Genomic DNA, 24415 nt, shown 5'->3' with positions numbered 1-24415 from the left:
TTTCAAATTTGCCATGTTTACCTTTCTCCTCGTTCCTTGCATCCCATTTCAGCACTATGTCTCCTATTTCAAACCTGTCTGCCTTTGCTTTTCGGTCATATATCCTCTTGATTCTCTCCTACAGCTTGAAAGTGTTCTGAAATACCTCCTCTCTAGTTTGTTGCAAATGAATCATTTGATTGATTCTCCACTGCAAACTATCATCTTGGATGCCTGCTTCTTGTAGAAGTTTGACCACCGGGACTGCCAGAGAGGTCGGGAAGACTGTGTCCACACCGTACACAAGCTCGAAAGGAGACATGCCTATAGATTTCTTTTGACTTACCCTGTTTGCCCAAAGTGCATTGACCAGCTTTTTGTGCCAACTTTTCTTGTTAGCTTCCACCAGCTTTTTGATAATGTTGACAAGAGATTTATTTGAGGATTCCGCCAATCCATTGCCTTGAGGTTAATAGGCAGTCAAGTGCCCCAAAGTGATTTGATACTTATGACAAAAGTCAATCATTCTTTTCGATTTAAAGGGTGTTGCATTGTCAGTGATTAGCTTATTGGGACAGCCAAAACGAGACAAAATGTTGTTTTCAAGAAATGAGATAATTACCGAATCAGTAGGTTACCTTGTAGGAATCGCCTCAATCCATTTGGTGAAATAATCCGTCGCTGTGAGGATACACTTATGTTGCGCTGAAGAAAAAGGATGGATCTCACCAATGAAATCCAAACCCCGCTGCTGAAATGGAGCACTTACTTCAATGGGCTTGAGTGGTAAAGGCTGCAACTTCCTCTTACCTTGAAAAATTTGACATTTGTGGCACCTGGATACTATTTTGTACACATCAGAAAAAAGAGTTGGCCAATAATACCCCACTCTTAAGATTTTATTGGCTGTTGTCTTCTAGAAAAGATGGCCTCCGCAATCTCCCTTGTGAAAGTCTTCCATAATTTGTTTTGCCTCTTATTCTACTAAACAATTCAGCAAGACACCACCGGGGTCTTTCTAATAGAGTGCACCATTCATAATACAAAATTTTGCAGCCTTCAATTTTAGTGTCCTACTTTTGTTCTTAGCCATTCTAGGTGGTGATGATAGATTTTGGAGTACATAAACAATGTCCGAATGCCAAGGAGAAACAAGGAAAATTTCTGATACCTGAGAGGGTAGATTGTCTTCATCTTCCTCGGACATAGTAGCAACTAGATTAATGTCCAAGGCATGCAAATTTGACTTAGCCATTAGTTTCTGCTAGCCCTTGTCCTTTAATGAGCTTTGTTGATTTGATTTCCACGTCATACTGCAGCAGGGCAGCAATCCATTTGCCTCTTCTCCCTTTCGGATTGGTTTGCACTAAGACATCCTTAACAATAGTATTAGGGACATAAGCAAGGATGTGAAAATGCAAAATATAAACCCGAAAATATTTGAATGCTTTTACCAAAGCAAGGGCCTGTTTTTCAATTATATTTTACTTCAATGCCGCATCCCTTATGGTTCTGTTAAAAAATACAATTGGTTTCTCAAGCTGGTCTCTTTTTTGCATCAAGACCGCTACCATAGTATGATCTGAGGCAAATGAAAACAAAACAAAATCCTGAGTATAGTCTGGGCTAATCAAAACCAGAGCTGAAGAAAGAGCTAATTTCACCAAATTGAAAGACTTAACTACTTCCTCAGTCCACCTTACTGCACTATCTTTTTTGAGCATGTTTGTGATTTCTCTTAAATGTTCTGCAAGATTGGGAACAAAGTGACGTAAGAAATTTATCTTACCATTGAAGGATTGGATTTCTTTCTTACTTCATGGGAAATCAATCTTTCGAATGGCCTCCACCCAAGCTGCATCGATGCGGATGCCCTCCTTTGAGATAATATGCCCAAGAAGCTTGCCTTCATCTATGGCAAACAAACTTTTCTTTGGATTGAGAGAGATGCCATACTTCCTACACCGCTAAAATACAATATTCAAATGATAAAGGTGATCTTCATCTGAATTAGAGAAAATGGTCAAGTCATTAAGATAAACAACTAGAAAGACATCTTTTTCATTAGCAAATGCGATATCCATCACCCGTTGAAAGGTTGCACCAACATTTTTCAATCTGAAAGGCATCTTTGCGTAATGAAAAGTTCCCCACGGAGTGGTGAATGCTGTTTTGTCTCTATCATCCTCATGGACCAGAATTTGGTTATAACTCGAATAACCATCGAGTAGAGACATGCGGGATGCTCCAACTACTCTCAGAAGTATGTGATCCATCTTAGGCAATGGATAGTTGTCTTTCAAGGACACTTTGTTTAGATTTCTAAAATCAATGCATAACCGGATCTCACCTATTTTATTGCACACGGGCACCAAGTTTGAAATCCAATCTGAAAATCTTATGGGGACTATGATACCAGCTTTGTACAACCGATTCACTTCCTTCTCGATTGAGGGCAGCATCTTCGGATTTATTCTTCTTAGCTTCTGACGAAAAAGTTTTTGATTTGGCTTGATCGGGATCACATGCTGAATTATGGTTGTGTCATATGCCTTCAAATATGAATAATCCCAAGCAAATACATTAGTAAAAGAGGATTAAAAACTGATATACTTTGCTTTTACCTGTGGAGGCAATGCCTTTGATAATTTCACCATCTTAGGATTTTCAGCTGATCTAATGTTTAAATCCTCAACTCCTTTCTCGGTTGGCAGTAAGCTCGGTTTCCAGGCCACATCATCCTGATTGAAGAGCTCCTCTAAAGGTATTAGACCTCTAGGAATGATGTTGTCTTTGAGCTGCAAAAATTCCATTTGATTGACTTCTATATCCGATTCACCATCATCATACTCCACATCAATAGAAGTGTCTTTGAATTTACCTTCATTTTGCAGAAATTCATCGATCTCATCATCATCTTGAAACACTTTCAAATACCTTTGATTGTCAGGGACAGCTGGGTGATGCTTCACGTGAATCTCAAACTTGTTGTTTGAATTCATCAGAATTTTCAAATTACTTGCTGCTGTTGCAAGTGAATCTGCAATGACATTCTGAGCACGGGGGACACATGTTAAAGTATAATCAGAAAATACTTTCAAGATATCCAACACTGCATTGTGGTAGGCCCGCATTTGAGGATGGTTAGCTTGGTATTCCCCTTTCACCTGCTTGATAACTAACTCAGAGTTGCCATACACTGAAATCCTTTTAGCATTCAATTTTCTAAGAACTTTTAAACCAATAAATAAAGCTTCATATTCAGCCTCATTATTTGAACAGTCAAAAGCTAGTTTATAAGAACAGACCCTTACATTGCTTGGTAGTTTGTTTGGGGTGAAAACAGGGCTGCGTATCCAAATACCAATTCCAGTACCTTCTCTTCCTACTGCGCCATCAAAATCCATGCTCCACAGACCTGCTTCATCCTCCTCCAAATGCTGAAATTTTGTTTCTTTTCCTTGCCGTCCATTAATATGTTGCTACTATCAGAAGGCTGATTGCTTGGTGGTACTATCAAGTCTTTGCCTTTCTTGTTTTAATACTTCTCTGAAATTTTCAGTGTTCTCGGGAATGTCTTCTACTTCAACTACTTGGCTATTTACATCATTAAAGCTATCTGAATACAAAATATATGATTCTAAATCAGTATGTACATAGTTGATTGGATGGTTTACAGCTTCTCCTTGCTAGTGATCATGTACTTCATTTTCTGTTCTCGGTATAGTTTCCTCATCTGACCAAACACGGGAATGGTAGCATAGGAGAAATCAAGCTGCATTGTCCCTTTAATATTTGCTTCCCAAGATCTGGAAAGAAGAATGCCAAATCTCGGAGGTATATCCGCCACAACCACATCCATCAAAACATTTTTAGCCGGAATCTGATCCAAACTGACCACCAAATCCTTGATAAGACCAATACACCTTACTCTACCAGAATCGAAAGAGTAAAGGTCATGATATTTTCTAGTGATATCCAATCCCAATTTCTCCATGATGGCCTTAGGCATGAGATTATGAGAGGCTTCGGAATCAAACATAGCATTATGTAACACAAAGTCATGCACCCTGAGACTGATATAAAAAGGAGCGACATCACTATCTTGAGATTGACCTTCCAATGCTGGCCCAAAAATCAACTAGGGACTGTCATCCTCCACGTTCATGATGTCAGATGATGGATCTAAATATTATAGACACCTGACCTTTATAATTGTTGTTCTTCATCAACTCAGTCAAAGGAATAGATATTTTTAACTTAGTAATTTCATTTTCTAAGTTAAAAACTCAAACCTTTTCTACCTCTTTCACTGAAACATCCTTCTTTTCCATTTTCTCCTTTGACACATTTGGCTGATTGTGTCTTTCACTTGCTGATGGAATTTTGTTCACGTGAGGATCAGCTGTCTCTTTTCCCTTTTTCTACACAATGGGAGGATCATTCTTTGGCGCTGCTGACTCTTTCCTTTTCTAAATTGGATTTACCGGCACATCTCTACTTCAGAGTGAATATTGTCGCTGCTGAGCTGACAAAGCATTCATGTATCCTCTTTGGTATTCATCAAACTCTTCCTCAAGAACTGTTTCATTTGCCAAAATGAAATTTTCATCCCTTTGTTCATCTGAATTCTCGGAGTACTCTTCATCTTCAATGATGAAAATTGGCATATCATTGGGTGTAAAGAAATGATTCTCTTCTCCAATTACATTCTCCTCCTCATCTGATTCCAGACCATGTACAAAATTCTACTTCAAGGGTGTCTTCACCTGTTGTTGCGCTGCTTGATCTTGGGCTTGCTGCTCTCTTTGTTTTATCCTAAATTGTTGCTGCTGCTAGCCACGGAAGTTAGGATTTATGACTTGTGGTTCAGATTTGTCAATTGTCAATCTGTCAAACATCTTCTCCATCTTCCGAAGCATTTGATTTGAGGTGGAAACCTTTTCCTTTATTGTTACCTTCTTTTCATCCTTTGCTCTAGCTCTCTTGGCAAGGAGATTAGCTTCAACACTGAATGCAATTTTTTGCATGTCTTCCAAAGTAGCCGAATCTCTCTCTCTTAATTGATAGGCCATATCAATATCAAAACCGGCCAGAAACTTAATCAAGGCCAGCCCCATAGGTGGCTATATATGATCAGGAATTGCATTGTAAATTGAATTGAATCTAGTACAGTAATCTTGAACAGACTCACCAACATTCTGCTTGATGTTCTCATATTCGGAAAGAATTTGAAGAGTATTTTTCTTCACTTCCCAGCGATACAAGAATTTTCTCTGCAGATTAGCCAATGTAGTGATACTTCCAGCTGGCAAAGCTCTGAACCATTTCCTCACTTCACCACCAAAGGTTTGTACAGACAGTCTGATGGTTACATTTTTTGCATCAATCTCATGGAGGTCAAAGAAATCCGTCATCTTGTCCACATGCTGCTGAGCTGTAACACTGTGAGGAGTGATGTCAAATAGTGGAATTTTACTTTGATAATCGGCGGGCATGTTGTCCAAATTTTGGGGCAGCACGAGGGGTGCAAAACGAGCAGCGATTGCTCTTGGTGGATTTGCAATCGGTCTTGGGGATGTTGGGGGAGTGGGTGCAGCTGATGGATGGGGAATATGAGGAGGTGTGTGTGGAGGTGAAGAAATCTTGGATGCTTGAGGGGTAGAAGGAGTAGATGGAGGTGACACCATTGCAGATTTTTGGTTAGAGATAGTAGGTTGCACGGGAATGGTGGGAATGAAAGGAGGTTGGGTGGGAATTTTTGAGCTAGATGCTATTGTAGATGTCCCAAGGGTTGCAGATGAAATCTCTAAGAAATCAACAATATTAGAAGCCACAATTGAAGTCTGGAGCTGATTCAAGATATAATCATCAATTGATTTATTGGCCCTTTCAGTCTCAAGATATTTAACAAACTATGGATTTAAGGTAGTTGAAGCAACAACGCTTTCAGGTTTGGTTTCAAACAAAGACAACTTGAACTGCTCATCAAACTCAAGATCTTCGAGATACTCAAAAACAATAGGACATGAATGAGATTTGAACACGGGAATCACAAAACTTCCTTGGTGAAGGATTCTCAGAATAAGATTGGGATTTTCGTACATAGGAGGAGGATCGGGATCCGGATTTGCTATGGTATATCTTCTAGAAGCCAGTGTGCTATTATTTTCAAGAATTCAAATGGACATTAACAACTTGTTCAGCCTATCAAATTCTAAACTTATGATCCAGAAGCTTAGAATTATGAGATGTACTGGGATGATTTGCAAGTTAGATATTTCATTTATAAGACTAAACTAGAGATTGATTGAAGTAGCTTTTATCTACTTGCACTAATTCAAAGCAAAAGCATTTCGAAGGCTACTTGGCTAATCTTTAGACTTCGTCTATAGTTTATAAAATGAAGAACACTAACAAACAAACAATTTGAGTCCCCAGTATGGTCGCCACTATGTTAGTGCCTAAATCTACCTTAGGCTGAGAAAGGTAGGATCCAGGGCCAACATCAAACCACGCTTAACCTGGTAGCTAGCCCTACCAGGTCGGGAGAGGGCTCTCTCCTTGTCAATCTCAACAAAATATGATCACTAAATTCCTGAGATGAATGATATATAACTACTAATCTTAGGCTAGGTATATGTGCAAATATTTTGATTGAATAAAATGATGATTTGTTGGTTCTAATGGAAAGACAGATCTTGGGTTCAGGGAATGAGGCTCAGTCTTGCAGAGATCTCAATGGGGCAAGGTAGGAAACTAATTTTGGCACTTCAAATCGAATGAGATGGAGGGATTAGACATGTGAGGAGTTGAAGAGGGAAAGAGAAGCCATGGATCCTCTCCAAACAGCTGAAAACATCAAGAAACTAAAGCAAACCTCAAGTAGAGCACTGCAATTTCAATGGATTCTACTTTCACTCTTGTTTGATTTAGTTAGGAAGAAAAAAGATAGATAATGTCATACATAACACATAAAAAAAGATAGAAAAAAGCACTGTACCAAAACAAAATGCCATAGGGATCCCAAAGAGTGCTACAAACCCTGGTCTCAATTCCTTAGCCAAAATGCTGATATGAGTGTACAATGAAGCTCCTTGCTTTCTCAAAAGTCCAACCATGCTAATGACTGAAAAACCACATAATATAGACAAAAAATATCTCATCCTAGCCTCTAGGGGTCGAGCTCACATGTTTAGGAGCTATCCCAACTAATTCTAAACTGAGAACTAGAAATCAGGCAATGGAACAGCATGCCTCTAGAAACGAGGGAACTGATTCACTCAGTTTCAAACAGCTTTTTAACAGATGAATCTACGTCCATAATTGAAAATTTGACATATTTACATCATGATCCTTCAATGTACATTAAATTACATCACAAATTTGACACTAAGAAGGTGAAAAAATCAAACTAGCAAAAGCTAGGCGACAAACAGAGCATTCCTGGTCAGACTGGGCCAAATTTCCTCTATGCACCGCGCCAAATTCTCTATGCATAGCGCCTGTTTGAAGCCACTTTTGGAGGTCTTCCTGGTGTCAAAATTCACTCCACGTGTGCTTGTTGGAAAGTTCTACCTGTCTACTTTCCAACCCAAGTGGAATTTTTCAATTTGGCCTCCATTTTTCCCTCTAAAATTCAGTTCTCCCAACACTTCTTCCTGTGTGTCAAAATAGGGGTAGTAAGGTCATTTTTTGAGTGTTTTTGACCTTTTTAAGGGCTCAAAACCTGTCCAAATTTCTTTTCCATTGGTAGGAAAGCATATCTTTTCATGTGAAATCTAAAAATGCTAAGTTTTTGTCATTTAGAGGCTCCTATCAAAAGCGAACGCCAGGTGGCGTGGCGCATAGAGCAGAAATTCCTGTTTTTTGAGCAAAAAATTCCAAAAATGCAAAAAGTGCCCCAAATTTTTTGGAATTTGGGCTGAGTCTTCTCCATCAAGTGCTATGTTGGGCCAAGGAAGCCTCAGCCAAGATCTAAAGTCTATCATGCTCCTTTTGCCACCTTGATGCCCTCTTCAATTTTGCCTTCAAGCTCCTGATTCTAGCTTGGCACACCATATTCCTTGATAAATAATGATATGCCATGTTTCTCAACATATTCTTCTCATTGATGGCCTTTTATAACCTCCTCTCCAAGTGGATATTGGCTCTTTCAAGCCATGACTCCCGATCAGCATTGACCTCTTGCTCAAGTGAAGTGAGCTCCACCCTCCTCCTTTGGGCAGCTTGGCGATTCTCCTGAATGTTTTGCAACTCCATAATCGCTTGCTGATCTTCAAGCTACTTATTTCTTTGCTCCAAGTACTTTATTGTCCATTTAGCCCTCTCCAAGTTGAGGGAAAAGGCATTGATGTCCGCCTGCTGCTCTTGAATGACTTCTTTGAGATTTGTGCTTTGCGGGCCCATATCAGTATCATCACCCTCAATGAGAATGAAATCAGTCTCTCGCTCATCTAATGGTCCTTCATCCTATAATGGCCTCTTGCCTTTGTCTTGAACCTATTGTGCTGGTGACGGAAGCGAGACCCCTTCCACCCCGGGTAGCGATAATACTCTCTTAGATGTTGCGAACAACTATCTAGTGCCCTTCTGATAAGTGATAAACACTGGCATACTAGCGGTCTATGTCTCATGACCCTCATGCTGATATGAAGGTTCACCTGTCTCATGCAAAACCTCGGGAGGTCCCTGAGGAGCTATGAAAAACTCACGAGAAATGAAGTCCTCCCAAGTGATGCCCTACAAACCGAGCTGATGAACGACCACAATTTTGATAAGAGAAAAATGGTAAATATTGTTGAACTGCTGCTGAGGAGTCTTGTGTTGCACTAGGGTGGTCATTTTCTCAATATTTTGGCACATGAAGTAAGGGAGGTTCACCATCCTCACCCTGGTAAAATGCATCAACATCCTGAAATGATAAGCATATAAACATGAAAACTGGCCCTCACAGCTAAAATACTTCATTATCAGTTTCATTAAAGGAGCATATGAATCTTTGAGGTATTGAAAAGGAAACACTCTGTTGAGTTGTCTCAAATAACCAAGCTTGATGTATGGTTCATAATGCTGTCTGTCAATTTGCTGCCTCTTGTTCCATTACTCTCCAATGTTAGGAATATTAGTTGCTAGTGAAATAGATTCTGATGTTAAAGTGAATGTGACACCAGCTAGAGTGGCTTGACCATAATGTAAATGAAGCACAAACAATTGGGCCAACTCATGTTGAAACTGGATTCTAGCAACCATCTCACAAAATTCATAGCAGGACTGGTGTTGGGAACAAGTGATGGCGAGAGGGCACGCTTGTAACTCAGAAAGAGTGGTAGGTTCTTCTCGAATATGTTTGCCACGTCTATGTGGCCTCCTAGGTGCATGTACCTCTATGGGAGAGTCACTGTGTGTCTCTTCTTCATGATCATATGACGGATCAGATTCCATTTTTGCTAGCAAGTGAGTTTTCTTGATGAAAAATAGGGAAATTATGGTGTTTCTTGGTTTTCTGCCACCAAGGGGAAACGTGATATGAGGGACTGTAGAGGGAGGGAAAAATGAGGGATTTTAGGACTGTTAGGATAGGGTTTATTTAGGGAAATAGGGGATTAGGGAGTGATATGGGAGTTTTAGGGATAACAGCTAGGGTTTGGGAATTTGTATTTTAGGAATTGGGAAATGGGAATTGAGATAGGGATAGATGATTTTTAGGAATATGGGAGTTTAGGGAATATGGAAATAAACTGGGAAAATGAGTGAGGGAGTGGAAAAATGAAGAAGTGGCAAAAATAGTAGTGGCAACAAAATGACAGTTTAAAACCCTAAGCACTGTTTTCTTTGGGAGATGCAAGAGGAAAGGTTTATTTTTTGTTCACACAACCACCATAAACTTGATGAAAAATTCCCTCACTAGCCAAGAGGAGAGCTACACTTACCTTCTCATTAGAGGTTTTGGGTGATTTGAGGAAGTTTTGGAGCAAAACGGGTTGGGCAGCTCTATGCGCCGCACCTCAAACCCAACACGCCACACCTCTGAATTCCGGCAATTTCTTCCCAATTTCTCTTGTTTGCTCACAAACATGGCTTTTCTTTGGTCAAACTTTGTCTTTTGAATGCAAATTAGCTTTAGAATTGAAAACATAATTTATATACAAGGAGCTTTAAATATTTGATTCGTACAAACCCACTTTTACAATGTTTGGAATATGACTTTATTCTTGTAACTCTGTTTTTGAGCTTTTGACTTTATTTAAGCTTTTTGATGAACTGAATGACCCGCTTTTGGTTTGATTTGCAGGGGATTGGAGCTACTGAGGCTAGGGAAAGTGACCATGGTTGCCATTAAACTGTTTTACATATGAAGGAAATGAAATTACATGAACTTGTACTAAAAGCTAAAATACTCTGTTTTTCTTCAAAACAGAGTTTTGAGGAAAAATACATTTCTGAGCAGTTGATTATGAACTTTATTGATACTGGAACCTCCTCATGTGCCTACTAAATGTTATTGGACATTTTGAAACCCTTTTTGATGAAACCCTAATGAAACCCTAGACCTAATGACAATGAAACCTTAGAAGAATGACTCTTGAAATTTTAAAGACAAAACGGTGAGTGTATATGATTTTGATGAATAAACATGAGCCTAGGTACAAGACATGAGGGAAACTGTAGGAGAAACCACTATCGTCAGATGATCCATGTTTCCTAATGGAATGCAGCTAACTGGGCGGGACACCTAATATGCAATGCAACAAGAGGATTTGATCTCTGACAGAGGGATGAAGATACTGACACTAACAGGTTCCACCTCTAGTGAAAAGGAATAAAGGACATATCACTTGTTAGCAGAATAATATCTAGAGTCATCACGGGAAAAAAAATTGAGAGTGAAATAAATGCTTGTTGTGAATCTAGCTACTCCTTTATTGATTTGGAAGACGTTAAAGAAAATATATATTTGAAGAGGAAACTCATATTCTCTCTTCAAGGGATTAACAAATTTACAACCGCAAATACGAAGATGGAAAAAGAGAATAGAAAATTAAAAGAGAAGATGTCGAATATTTAGAAGAATACAGTGTTTAAGGAGATTCAAACTAGCCATTGCTCCTCTCAAGAAAAGACATTCTTGGAAGATGGATGTGAATCAACAACAACATTAAAGGGACCCACAAATTTCGTAAAAGGAAAATCCGACAAGACATTAGTGATAGAGAAAATAATGCAACACCAAGGAGATCAAAATATCTCCATAAATTAAAACAAAGGTGTGTAAACCCTCATATGTTTTTATTGTAGTAAAGAAATTCATTTTTTCTCCAAGTGTCTAGAGGATAAAAAGAAGGTGCAACAATGAAGGTGGAATGTGCTATCTTAGGCACAACCATGAGCTTCCAAGAGAAATACGAGAAACCAAGAACAGAGAGCCTTTTCCTCTAAAACAAAATATTTTTAGAGGCCTAAAACCACTAGGATAATGAGTATCATTCCAAGAAATTGAATAGAAAATTTCTTGGGTAAGAAGAACAATTCATTTGTCCCCTTCTTGAATAATGTTGAATGTTATGAGTGTAAGAATTCTGAGCACAAAGTAGTTGCATGAAAATCTGGCAAGAAATTATCTTTTAAGAATGTTGCAGTAAATGGCATGGATCATGATGAGAGGCAAAATGACAACTACACAAGAGCTACTTCAACACTCATAAGAAAGGTACATTGAATGGAGCATGGATGAAGCACAAAACAATGTTCGATTTTGAAGATAATCAATAGAAATTTAAAATATAAGAGGTTGGAATTCTTAAAGTTGATCTCTCTTATATAATCTTCAGCAAAGAGAGACTCCAATTAGTTAAAAAAAAACAACATTAGAGTTGATAGAACTCCAAAGGAATATATTCATAAAGAAGAGAAACATGTAAATTAAAAAATGGCTTTAATTGGTGCTAACAAAAGGAAAAATTAGAGGTATGTATGCTTAGGCAATGGTAGAAAGCCACCCAGGCAAGAAAATCAATGCAAGAAATCAAGTCATATCTAGGCGTGGAAGGAAAATGAACATAATCTACTTAGGGGGAGTAGATCCCTTGTTCCTCTTAATTAAAGAGAAGAGGCTAGCTTGAATGAAGGCCAAAAAGGTTAGATGCAAGGAGTAGAATGTTAAAGGGAAGTACACATTTTATTTTGATTGTTGTGTAGTGTGGTTAATTGAATGCTATTGTAAAATTAAATTGGTAGAATAAGTATATATATATATATATATATATATATATATATAGGTGTTGATTTGTTTGTTATCACGAAAAAATGATCACCTAACAATTTCTAACTAGGCAGGTCAAAGTACATCATGTAGGATTAATTTTACCATTGTAAAATCACTTTCACATGGGAAATAATTTAGTAAACCATTTTTATTAACTTACCTTTTATTAAAATTAAAAAACCCCATGAGAATAATTCAATATTTCATTATTTATTTAATTTTCTTTAGGAATAATTATTAACTCATTATTTGATAATTATTCCTTGTCATATTTAACTAAATCACCTATGAATAATTAAATAAAACACTATTTATCTATTATTCCTTAATTTTATTATTGGAATAATTGTTAAATTACTATTTAATAATTATTTCAATTTCACACCATTCTTAACCCTCGTAAAATAATTAATAAATCATTTTATTTGTTGATTATTTCTAAATAAAGATATTTGACCACTTTGAATATCCTTTCCCTCTCCAAAAAATGTAATAAAGTATTGCTAATGGTTATATCTCTATTTTGTTAATTTTATTTTATTATTTTCCGTTGTCGAGATCAACCCAATACTTTGTTATAAATAACAAGGTTTTCCATTCATTCTTCACCATGATCATTATCATTGTCACCACTATCGTCTTCCCGCATTTGAGCTCCCACTTGAGCTCTACACGCTCTTTTGGGTTTTTCACATATTAAGAGGGACGAACGATCACTGAAGCATCAAGGACATCAAAGCACCTAGCTCATGGAGGGGAATTTGCAGATCCTTTTGTAGATCTCCTTCACCAATTGTTAGAAATAAATATTATTATTCATTCAAAAGTCTTTCCATATTGGGTTATTACATTGGATTTCTATTTTTTTTTTGTTATTTTGCATTGTATATATCTTGTTGTTGTTGTTGTTTTTCTCATGTTATTATTGTAGATATGAAGCATAAGAAACCAAAAATTGTTCTTATGGTCACTTGTCACCAGTGACTTAAGTGAAGAATTTTCGGCACACCTTCCAAGAAATTTCATATTAACAAATGATGACTCCACTGGGTTTTTAGCTACATTCGTCTTAATAAATGGCGACTGCACTAGTGTAGTAATTTAGTTCCTGAGTGAATGAATTTTTAGTAAATTTCAGGGTTTTCTACAACTATTTATAGCCTCTCAATTTCTATTTATAGTTTTCTTTCCTTCTTTTGTCAAATTTTCAGATTCTAGTAGTTTTCTAGTTCTTTCCGTAGGTCACAAGTACCAGTTGAGTAGGAGATGACAAAATCTGTGTGAGATTTTCCAACCAAGAGTCCTAGGAGAAAAATTCACTTTTAAGCCTTAGATCTACATTCGAGAATGCATTTTTTGGCCATATATCTCTGTTTTCCATTATTTCTAGGTTAGTACTTATGTTTTGGATTTTTCCCGAGAACCTTTTAGAATTTTTTCAGACTTGCCAAGAGTATTGTGTGTGGACTAGGAATGGTTTCTTATCTTTGTTTTAGTCTCCTAGGCCTATATTCTCTTATTTTTTCTCTTTGAGGATGGAAAAATCCCCTTAGGGTTTAGATTACACATTCACATTTTTAGGAAGAGATTGTTGGGGTCAGGGGTCTAGGGTTTCAACATTTTGAGCCACTAATTTTCAGGATCTGATCCATTATTTTACAAAAGTTTTGGACATGATCATTTCACCTTTAATCACTTTAGAGTTTGATTTTTCCTTAGCATCCAAGGTTTGGAGATTTCATACCTATCATTTAAAACATTTATCACCTCTCATTTTGTTGTCTGTATGAACCATTTACAATAGATTGGTGCCTATAGATCTCAATCCATTTGACATTAGATATTTTAGGTCATTTATGTGTTTGTGAGTATTTTGTTTTCCTTCTCTTTCTTAAGCTGCTTTATAGAATTTTTTGGGTGGGGTTTCATGTTCTTGATTTACTATTTATTTTTATGTCCTTTTCAACATTATTTGCAGTATTTCAACACTTTATTTTCAACAACACATGGCATCATAACACATGCTCAATTTACTCATCCACTTGACACATCATTTTCACACACTCACAACCTAAGTGAACATGAGCTTGGTTAACACCACCAAGCCAAGGCTTGAAACACTACACCTTAATAATTTAACATACATAAATTAAACCCACTTGGGCACCAGGGAAGAACAATATGTGTAGTTTAGGTGTAGGATCAGTCGGATAGGACTCTAATAACACCCATCGATCGTTGACATTCAGACATGGAAGTTGAAATACTAGTGAACTTAAAATCCTTCATCATCCCACAGTCCAAAGTCAGAGTGCGTCAGAAACCTGATTCAGAGGGTGTTATGCTAGGTCATCATGAAAGGGGTTCTCCTCGTGTCTATCCAACTTGTGGTAGGGAATCACATGCGGTGGTTGATCACCAAGAAGATAAATACTCGACCAACCCCATCGGATGAAGGTAACCGTAGTTACAAAAATTAGGAAAACGCCCTATAAGAGTGGTTGTGGGAAGCAGTTGGTTCTCTACCCTACCTTTCTCTGGACAACTTTGCTTAAGGTGATAAGATTTCATCAAGTAAGAAGTTGTTTGGAAGGCCATCTCAAACAATAGATTTAGGATTGTTTGAGGACTAGACCACCTATAGGCTAGAGGTATTTTTATTTGATAGGACATGCTTTCTTGTATTAGAGTAGCATCATTAATATAGTTAGTTCAGACTTGGCACTATTGCACTAGGTGATTGCCTTTTGTTTGTTCCTTTGTTTCTCCTATCATCACCCTTTAGTCCATAGAGTCATCATTGTATTGACATTATTATGCCCCTAGTAGTTTGTCGCAAATAATTCAAGGTCTTCACCCTTAGTTTTCGTTAGGACATATTACTCCTCCCTGTCAAGTTAGAGCTCATCCTCCTAGTCCTCTGTTGAGTCCTCACTCTAAATCTAGTTCTATTGATTCTTCTAGTTCCTGCTTTGACTCTAAATCTTCTCAACACTGTCCCATCACCATGTCAGGAACCAATGCGGATTTGGTAAACCAAGGTGGTAACCCATGTACTAACTAAGGTAACCCCATGAAAAAAACCTCCACTTGTATGGTCACTCCTACTCCATTGCTTCCTTTCATGGCTGGTTTGAGTCTCCCTGATTTCAGCTAGCTCTTCAATGACCCTCTTCTCCATGACCCAAATTGGCTAGCTATGCCTACCAAGCTTCCTTCCGACATCCCCAAGTTCGAATATAATCCTAGAGAAGTTCCCACAAATGATGTTCTCTCATTCCATATGTGGTTTTCTTCTAATTATATCACTAAAAAATCCATCCATCTTCGAATTTTCCAAAACAATCTTACTAGAGATGCTACTAAGTGGCATGTAGATCAACCTAGAGCCACTCACTCAAATTTAGTTACTCTTGCCAAAAAATTTCTAGCCTATTTATAGTTACCTCTCCATTATGACATAGGTAATGAATTATTGACCTCTTTTTGTCGAACTTTTGTCACTCGCCTCTCTAACCATGTTCAAGAATGGCGTAGAAGGATGCAAATATGTAAATCTCTTGAATTTGAAGACCATGTCTATATGGATTGGTTCCTAAAATCACTTTTGGCCCCCATTTCTAAATAGGTCACTTCTCACTTCCCCCAATCTGAGGAATATGTGCTCCAGGTAGCCTTGAAATTTGACCTGATCTATGCCTAGTCAGGTTATGTTTATATTGTCATTCCTGATCTACCTTAGCTTGGTGCTACTAATGCACCCAGGGCATCGCATACCATTGACGGTATCATTGGATACATTTCACTCCCTTAACATCAACCATATGCTCCACCTTCGATGATTTATGGTCAACCTGAGGGGGGACCAGTTCCTCTTACACCTACCCCCCAAATCTTCCACATGGTAACCCTTATCTAGGTCCCAACATGTCATCTGCATATCCCCATCAACATCAGCAGATGTTAGGGCCATTTTTTACTCCACCTGTCTATCCTAATATTGCCACATATCCTTACTATCTATATACACCACCTAGTTCTCCAAGCCAGCCAGCACCAATGCCCCTGCTCCCCATGCCTCCTCCACATATGCTAAAAAAAACACTCCCCCATAAGGTCAAGTCTATGCTTCGTAAATTGTAACAAATCTCCCCAACACCAAGAAATGGAACAAGGGGAAATGTAACCAAAACTAGAAATCTCAAGGTAATAAATTTAACCATGGTCCACCACCTAATGCACCTCATGAAAACCAGCCTAATCCCACAATCCAACAACACAAAGGACAACCCAAGGAAAACAAGGCTCTTCATATGAACAAATCTTGTGCTTCTTGTGGTGTATATGGCAATTATACTCATGAGCGTCCCATTTTACCTCAAAAGTGTCAATCATGGGAAGCTCAAGCAATTGATTCTAGGGGACAAAAACCCATAGCTCCTCCTCCTCATCCTACTTCATCTCAATTGGTTGTGCTTACTAATCCTTTTTGTTGGGATGGGGTCTCGAGGGGCAGAATGCAATTAATTAGTCATTTTTTTGTAACAAGTTTTATAAAATATGTAAAGTCTCCATGATATATGGAAGTGAAGTGCGTAGATGAATAAGATTCAAAGGGGCTTAGCCCCTTGTCTTAAGTAAAGTTTTGAGTCGATTTTGAGATTCACCCATGGTCATTGTATGGAAAATTCTATAAATAGTTGAGTCCTAGTGAGCCTTACGACAAGTTAAGAAAAATAAGTTTGGATAGAGAATTGGGTTCATTGAAGAGCTTAGGAAGGAGCTAAGGTAGGAAAGGTCTACTTCCTGTGCTTAGGTAGAGAAGGGAAGGATTCGTGGTTGAGTGCATGGAGGCTTGGGTAGGGTCTGTAGCTGAGTGCGAGGACCCCTGCAGTTGTGTGCGTAGGGTAGTTTGATTTTGTAATCAGTCATTGAAGATAAATAAAGACAATTTTCCAGAGAATTACTGAGTATTTCCATTTATACATATTTATGTTAAATATTGCAGATGAATGACATGTTTTATGAAATAATTATTGAATGCTATGTGAAATTATTGAATCTGTCTTAATAATATATGAAATAAATGCTTAGCTGCTTCTGCGAAGTTTCAGATCATTTCTCTTATGTTTGCTGATGAATAAATTAGATCTACCTGAATTCCAATCTTGGGTTACCTTTTGATGCACATAATTAGGTAAATCGACTGTTAAGGGTCTACAAGGACTGGTCATGGACCTTTACGAAGGTCTAAAGGTTTCTTAACTAAGTTGCAATGATGTGCCCTAGAAGTTTATCAATCTGTGTGGAGGTAGATCCAAGGCATTGGAAGACATCACACTAGTCTCTAGATGTAGAAACTTGGTTCTTGCATCCCCCCATACTACTTCGGCTGAGACTTCATCCTACGCTACATGGGTTGTTTCTGAAAGGGCTAATAGTGTAGTGTTTTGTTGGTTGGCACATCTAACTCTGAACTTGGGTTAGGAGCCCCTAAGAAAATAAATGTTTCCGTTGCTGGGACCAGGATCTGCTTAAAAGAGATGTGGCATGTTGCATCATTAGAACCCGACCAAGAAAGAAATAGAAAAGTTGTTGGATCAGAAGATTCATGAGTTCGTGGTACAAGAAAACAAGAATACGCACTTATCAAAGGAATATTGGTTGAATAGATATTTGTATATAGAGATACAAGAAATCTTATTCTGCACCCTCCCAATTGAACTCCATGAGTGGTTAGCTAAATTGACAAACAGTCAAGGAAGTTGGAAGCTCGATAGTCCCATAGTGTGGATTCCAGTGTGATGACTAAAAGCTTCTAAAAGCAAGATCACACAGGTTGTCGATCATTGGCTCGACCGAATTCTGGGAGGATTTGTCACAGAATTTGAAGTTAATACCTCAGTCAGCTATAGCAAATATTCTTTAAAGGACCGCGAGGTAAGTATTTAAGATCATTGAATACTTGGATTAAAATGCTATTATGTGAAAAATGGGTAATGCCATTACCTTGATGTTCAGAGCTACTCGAAGTGGAAGATTCTTTAGAAACTGAACATGATCATGACCGGAGTATAGCCCACTGGTTGGACCTCGCTCAAGCAATAACGAAGGAGCGACGCAGACTACGCCACACAGTATTGTTCAACTAATAACTTAGGGTATTCCTAGGACAAATCATCCACCTCCACCTCCACTGCCACCATTCAACATGGAAAATGCAACGAAGATGTCGATATTCAAGGGCAGAGGAAGTGAAGATCCAAAGCAGTTCTGGTTTGTTATGAATGTTATGTGGACAATGCAGAAAATCATCGATGATAATATAAAGAAGGCCCAACTGGTTACCACGTTGCAGGATCACATGCTAACCTGGTACATTAAGTATTGTACTGACAATCCTCATGCATCACTAGTAGAAACTCAGACGACTTTGAACAAAGAGTTTAGTAAACCCAAATATGACTCACAGTCAGTGATTGAATTTAAAGAGATCATGATGAAGGTTGAGGAGATGCCTTGGGAATTTGATCAGAGGTTGAAGTGCCAGATCAGATAGGCTAACATGTAGATCTTAGATAGCGAGCATCGTGACTAGTTTATAGTATTGTTTTGCCCCATTTAATAATTTCTCTGTCACAACAGAAGATAGATACATAGGAAGAAGCCTTGGAGATCATGATGAGGCTGCAAGCATCACATAATTAGGACACGAACCTGGGGGTGCAAGAGATCCACTCACAATTAGCAAGCCTACACCTAGAATTACAGATTATGAAGCATGGAAAGGAGACTAATTGTGGTGAAGTAAAATTATAAGTGCGGACATGAACAAATTCCTCTAGCCCGATAACAGGTCTAGCCACAACAGATACATTCTATGGAAGATTTCCTTAGGTTAGAATCAATCAAGATGGCCTACCTCTTGGTCACTTATCCTACTTGATGATTTCCTCACTTGCTTGCTCCACCAATCTCTCGCTTCCTTCTTCAAGCTCCTGAAACAAGTAAACAACAACAACATGCAAACATAATAATAGACAAATTGCAATCCAACCTACTTAATGAGTCAAGAAGCATCAAGAAATGAATATTTAATATTACAAAACATGTAGGAAATCAATCGATAGTTGCATATATTAATATCAAATAGATATTACAACCATTCATCTTGACATCGCAGTCTTCCTCTAACAAGACTAGGTTCCCACACACTTCTGCTAGCATTCCATGATGGCTTCAAACAATAATAGTTTAAAGGCTCTTCCCTTTAGACTTCACTCCAAACCAAACACACTTCTCCCTCACATAACTAGATGGCTACGGCTAGTAATAGCTTGTTTGTCTAATCAAAATAGTATACTCACACTTAGCCAACACTCTCACTCTAACTAGTTTGTGGTTGGGAAGAATGGAGGTTTATATAGGAAATATGGATGGGAGATGGATCCTCTTCTCATGGGAGAAGGACTTATCCCTTGAGGTAGTTCCATCATTATAGGGGAAAGGAGCCCAAACTTTCATTATTGACCCCATCCAGCCAAACCATTTACCAAACTTCCGTTACGGAGCTTCTAGAGCAGGAAGCTTCAGATCTAATTTAAAATACTTTTCATAATAGGACTGAGGCGACTAGAACACAGCTCAATCACACCAATTGGTGTGGGGAATAGTGCTAATCTCTTCACATTGGTGCGGGGGAGACAAAGGTGATTAGTGTTGGTCTTGTAAATTGGGTAAAACAAAAGTTTCAAGGGAAATGGTGCAAAAGGAAAATGATCTGCTCATGAAGAGGGACATAATGGGAGTTTCTTCATGAGGGAAAAGCATGTGGGGCTCATTGTAGAGGTCCTCCAGGATCAAGGAATGGGGGAGTACATGGATAGTTACAAAATGCTATGTAACAAATTCCCCCTAAAGCGTGAAGGTCGAATTGGAGTGAGGGATGAAATGATTTATAAATCAGTGCAGGGAATCTGTCTACTGTCATAAAACCTGCAAGCAAGTACAGATACATATACATAAACTGATTTCTTTGTCAAATGATACATGAATCATGGCATGGACATAGCCATTCAGGGAATGATCATGTAAATGGATCCAGGTATGGGCGCAACCATCCGTTAAAGAGGATCATAACGAAACCAAGGTATGGTCGCAGCCATCCAATAATGAGAAGGATCACATATGATAACTCCTGGTCTGGTTGCAGGAAACCATCTGAAAGAGACATGCATATCATCACAACCATGTTACACCACTTCGCAACCTAGACTTTTGTGATATGAGTCTAGGGTCTTGTGCTCCAACACGACCCGATCAAAGTATAGATCTTAGCATGAGAATAGATGTGTTATCATCGAACATGCTAGAAAGTCACTTGATTACCAGTCAATGATGTAAACTGTTAACAAGCACGAGAGAAACCACCAATAATGAAAATTTCCCTCAAGGTACTATCAGAAAAATTCACAGAATGTGAATACAGGAACTGAAGTCGAACACCCGTGAAATCACTTGATCAAAAGCCAATGATGTGAACTTGTCGTCAAGTGCAAAGAAATTACCATTAGGGCATGCAAGCTCTAAGGTACTGGAAGGGAGTCTCTCGGTCAACTTCCCAGATAATGAGTCGACGTCGACGGAAAGCGACCATGTCGAAGTAGGGCTATAATGAATCCCACATCATCAACATGAGACGAGAGGATGTAAAATGATTTTGGATGATACAGAGAATCAGGAGTAAGTGTAACTGTAGAAGGACAACTCTTGAACATATTGGTGACACAACTGGAAGTTTGGTAGAATTTAGATCCATCAGATCGGTGGTCATAATGATATGGCAGAGATCAAATGGAAGGGAAAAATGAATTCCCCAAACCCAGGAAGGTCAACGATGCAGAGTAGGATGTTCCAACCCGACATGAAGCAAAGAGTGTCATGTTCAAGGGTAAGCTGCCGACACGACTCGATAGATTTCCAATTTTTCCCCCACCATTTCTGGCGGGTAACCCAATTATTTTTTAATCACAAGCTTGAAGGGGATAACATATGCTTGCACTGTAAGTTCATCCTTCAGAGAAATCCGACCTAGTAAGCTTAACGACCCCTAGGAAGGAGAAGCTCGTGTTCGTCATGGTGATGAATCCGAAGTCGTTTAATAGTTTAACAATTTTTACAAAAGTGTAACTCGATATCTTTTTCATGTCTAGAGAGTTTGAGAAAGACACACAAAAGAAAACTCCACATGGTTCCTTTTCGTATGTTTGTGTCTCTCAAGCCCGGAAAGGTAGAAAACAATACTTGAGAGAACCGCTTGATCATTTCAGTCAAGGAGTACCTTTCTCATAAATAGTGACTCCTAGCCCAAAAAGGGGTAAAATTATACTGGGCACACAACATTTCACATCCATTAACGAGTTCGAAACGACAAGGGCTCAGCCATCTTTTATTTTTTAAAGGGTTGGAAAAGAGTTGAAATCAGACCCCCCATTTTTATTCTCTTTAACGAGTCAAAAGGGAAAAATACTCGGAAATATTTTCATATGAGTTTAACGAGTCAAGAAAAGAGATAAAATGTGACTCATTTCCATTGTCAAGCATCCATCACTTGTTGTTGCACAAGTAAGGCAAAGCATATTATCAAGCCTTGAGGTAAAATAGGTCAACAATTTTTACAAAACCTGATATTTTCATAAAAAATGAATAAAAAGGGGAAAATTATGTATATTTTTACCATTTACCATTTTACCTTTGTAGTGAATACTTTTTACCCACTTTTTCCCTAGTTTCTCCAGAGTATATTACAGGAGATCTGGGAGGTCAATCAATGACCCGTCAGTTCCAGGTAATAGCCGAAGCCCTAATCTTAATTTTCATGCTATTAATTTTTGTTTTTAGCATTTTTTTAGGATTTTGATGGAGGTTTTTGAGAAAAATGTTTGACCTCAGTCGGCGTGATTTCTGAGAATGGGATCGCGCCAGCCGAGGGTTATTTGAATAACCATCCACGCCAATCGGTGTGACTGTTTCTAAAATAGGCGTGTCGGTGCCGTGGATAGGGAAAAATCATCTTTATTCAAAAATTGACCGTTATAACTTGAATTTTATGTGCCAAAATTGATGCTTGACTCAAATAAATGGCTTTTGCAGGAGAGAAATTGTCGAAAATGGTGGATTGGAAGGAAAGAGAACACAAAGATGTTGACACCTAGGCATTGAATGATCCAAATTGCCTAGAGGCTTTGATGACTTGTGGGCTCCTCAAATTTTTCCTTACACCAGGGTTATGGGCCCAACCCAAGTTGCTTCAACACTTGATAAGCCTTTGGGACATTAATCACGATATTTTTGTCATTGGGGACTAGGAGCTAGAGTTGGCAACTTCAGATATCTACTTCATCACTGGAATGTCTCACAGAGGTGAGCCAATGAACTTGTATGGGTCATGTCCAGTCGAGGCAAGTATATATTCCCTGCTTGCCGAACATTGTCTCGAGGCCCTAAAATCCAAGAGCAGGAAGATAGACATTTCCAGTGTGCTAGATCTGACACTGAGGGTGCTTCTGTTGACTATCAATAGAGTGGCGGGGTCCCAGGTGGAACATGAGACTAACAAGTCGAAGTTCCTTTATGTTATTGACTGCAAAGCTCCTACGATTTTCAACTCGATATAGGCCATGAAGATGAACATCAAGCGCTAGTTGTCCAAGGCCAAGGCAGGGAATCTCAACCAATTTGGCTTCAGATTAGTACTTGCGACTTTATTCCTGGAACGAGTGACACTATTCCAGTATCAATTGACTGAGGTTGATCCTCCTGTGCCATGCAATTCGTGTATGGCCCACTGGGGTCATCTGATGCCCAAGATCACTGGGGGTTAGCATATGTCATACCGACCGACATTCTTCTCATGGCTACGACGACAGAAGATCGTTGTGGAGGACTGGCCGTATAGTGCACTAATTTCCGTGGAGACCCAGATATGCCCTTACCAGATGGAGAGGACTTCGATCATGAAGGTAAAAGATAAAATTTTTGATTTTGATGTTTTTTAATTGTTTTTGGTATATGCATGCTTATAACATTTCTCTTATCTATGCAGATGTTGGACCAGAGCAGCCAGCTGGGATTTCCCCGATAGCCAAGCGTGTACCTTGCCCTATCGATGTTGTCACCCCTTATCATGAAGGGAGCTATAACGAGGAGGAGATCACGAGGAACCTCGAGGGGTTGACTCATGGCATCCCGGAGTATGCTCGGATAGGAGACATGCCTCAGCGGTACTAGAGGCACATAGTGGGAGTCTTAGATTGGATTCACCAATTACTGAGTCGTTTTGCATGAGCTGTCTCATGCTATCATGACCACCATGATGAATAGTTACTAGGTCGAGTACTTACATATTTTTTGAGGCCTGCATGCCACAGATGTACGAGGTTGGAGAGCCTCCGATGTTATTATAGACATACATATTATTTTTTGGGTTTTGATGTATCAAACATTCTCATATATATATATGTATATATATATATCTATATATATATATATATATATATATATATATATATATATATATATATATATATATATATATATATATATATATATATATATATATATATATATATATATATATATAGGTTGTATTTTCCTATCTATTATGGTACAAATGGTTTTTCTTATCTTTCACATGTTTCGTAAAGGTTTTTCCAACACGTAATTAGCTAATGCATCTGATAATGTATTCATGTGTCTAGGAATATGATGATATGTAATATAATCAAAATGTCATTCCAATAGATGGATATGAAGATACATTCGTAATATTTGAGGGTTTCTGACGGAATATTTCTTTTTGAGTTGAAGGACAACAAGCTGTGAATCCAGGTTGAAAACCAATTCTCTGATGCCCATAGCGTTGGCTTCTGATAACAGTTTGATGACCACACTGTATTCTACAATGTTTTTGGTTGTACGACCTAGGAGATACCTTGAACGTCAATCAACTCACTGTTAGGGTTGTAGATAGTCCATCCCGCGGATGATAGGTTCCGGGTACTTCAGAAAGCACCCTTGGTGAAACCAATGTGAGGAGTCTCAGACATCTGCAAGCAAGAAAATCATAGTAAACAAGAAATTTGTTTGAAAACTATAACACAAAACCACACT

Source organism: Pinus tabuliformis, chromosome 7 (genome assembly GCF_031772625.1).
Source record: "Pinus tabuliformis cultivar Carrire ecotype Pingquan chromosome 7, CPIR1, whole genome shotgun sequence".
In the NCBI taxonomy this organism is placed as follows: Eukaryota; Viridiplantae; Streptophyta; class Pinopsida; order Pinales; family Pinaceae; genus Pinus; species Pinus tabuliformis.
The sequence above is the reverse complement of the archived record's forward strand: the minus strand, read 5'-3'. Positions refer to the sequence as shown.